Raw genomic sequence first — 2341 nt, 5'->3', positions numbered from 1 at the left:
ATGTCATTTATCAACGAAACCGATGGTCTGGAAGGACAGGGTGAAGAAGCAGGGTATGATTATGATGGCTCCGGTGACACAATACCGGTGCAAGAAGGAGACCTTGATGACGGCTCCGGTGACCCAACGCCGGTGCAAGAAGGAGACCGTGATGACGGCTCCGGTGACCGAACCGAGTCCGGCCAGGTATATATATTAGTTAAGCCTGTGCTGACTAGCTAATTGATGCATTCATTGTTTTGGTATATGTACACATATTAATTAACTCTCGTCTTCTTCTTTTTTCTAGCCCTCCGAATCGAGCACAACTTCGGTAAAGAGATGAGGCCCGAAGAAAAAGTTGCGCTCGAATGAAAGGTTTGAGATCACAGCAATCGCGCAGTGGCATGCTGATTGAACCCATCCGAACAAAGGAAGCATTTGCTGCTCAGTGCGGGGTTCTTGTTAGGGACAAGATCTCGATCAATATCCACCAATGGTTAAAGCATAATAATGAAGACCATGAGGTGTCTTATGTCTCCGTTATGCAGAAAGATGATCTTTGGACCACGCTGAAGGCAAATTTCACCCTACCGGCAGAGGAGGATCCGGAGAAGCCAGTTAAAAAGCAATTGATCAAGTCTCATGCTCTTAAGAAGATGGCAGAACTATTCAGGAGGTGGAAGAATGAGCTGAAAACATCGTTTGTCGACAAAGACAAGACACCAAAATTCACTGGCCGGTATGAGAAGATCAGAGATCACTGGCCCGCATTTGTGGCCCACAAGACATTGGACAAGAGTAAGAAGATGTCAGTGACAAACAAGAAAAATGCTGCGAAGAAGAAGCATCACCATCGCACGGGGTCAGGTGGCTGCCTCAAAGCCTGACCATTGTGGGACAAGGCTGAGAATGACCTGATTAATAAAGGGGTCGAACCAGAGACGAGGAACTGGCCAGACCGTTGCCGGACTTGGTTCTTCGGGGTTGGCGGATCCTTGGACCCTGTATCAGGAAAGTGCGTTTGGACGGACGAGCAACTGAGAATACCCGTCACGAGGCTCTAGGAGTATATTGAGGCAGCGCAGCAAGGGACGTTCGTTCCAGACAAAGAGAACGACGAGCTCACAATGGCCCTCGGCAATCCTGAGCACCCTGGACGGACACGAGGCACGCCAGGCTCCGTTTCATGGAACACTGGGTTTTCGGACGCAGGCGGTTACAAATGCTAGGAGAGGAGGAAGAAAGTGGAGCAGATCCAAATTCGGGCGTTGCACGCAAGGGTACAAGCGATAGAGCAACAAGAAGCAGATCGCAAAAAGCGACCCGCCGAAGCTTCCCCCGAAGCTACCCCGCCATCTCAGCGGAGAAGCAGCGTGCCTTCCACCGAGCTGCAACAGCTGGAGCCTGTCTTCATGGCTCCGGCTAGCTACCCCGTGGACTTAATCACGGAGTCTCAAAATTGCGACCTTATGACGCAATGGAAGAATTTGAAAGTCAAGGCGTTTGTTGGCTCTGTTGCACCTCTTGAACTTGGCGCAACTTTTCACTGCCGTCCAATTCCAGAAGGAGATGCTAGGGTGATGGTGGATGAAATAACGGACGGATTTGAGGACCTCGAGCTTGACCACCCTACCGGTGAAGGGGAGACTCGGCTGGGTTCTTCTCTGAAGACTCCATGCCTATGGCGGAAGGAGCTCATCAACCTTCCGAACTGGACGCCTCTGCCTCCTCCTCCTCCTCCTCCGGCGAGTCAGGGTACTCCGCCTCCTCCTCCGACGAGTGATCAGGGCACTCAACCTCTTTCTCCGGCGCGTGGCGACACTCCACCTCCTTCTCCGCCTGCGCCGGCGCGCCCGAGCAGCCAGCCTACTCCTTCTCCGTCTCATCAGCAAGGGCGGAAGAGACCCGCCGCCGCTCCGGCTGCTCCGGCGCGTCATAGTCCTCCTCCTCGTAAGCAAGGAAAGAAGACAGGCGCAGCTGCTCCATCTGCTCTGGCGTCTAGCAATACATCCAGAGGCGGGAGGCAATACAGATTCGGTCCTTCTCTGAAGACTCCAAAGAAGTTACCATACAAGAGGACCCCGGAGGAAAACGAGAAGATCATGCGAGACGAAGTGAGGAACTTCTTTGAAGGGGTGAAAGCAAAGAAACATCCACCTCCAGAGGAGAAGATATATTCGGTGAAAGCGAAGCGCACTGTGGAAGCCCTGAAGAAACCACCAAAGTCTCTGCCGAAAGGCAACTATGAGCGCATTATTGAAAGGTCATTTATCGAAGCGGAGCGGTCGGGAAATACTGTCAGTGATCAAAGGTTAGCGGAACGACGAGCTGGGAAAAAAATTCCAGCTCGGCGAACAAG

The sequence above is a fragment of the Triticum dicoccoides genome, chromosome 5A (assembly GCF_002162155.2).
Source record: "Triticum dicoccoides isolate Atlit2015 ecotype Zavitan chromosome 5A, WEW_v2.0, whole genome shotgun sequence".
NCBI classification, from domain to species: domain Eukaryota; kingdom Viridiplantae; phylum Streptophyta; class Magnoliopsida; order Poales; family Poaceae; genus Triticum; species Triticum dicoccoides.
Note: the sequence above shows the minus strand (reverse complement) of the source record.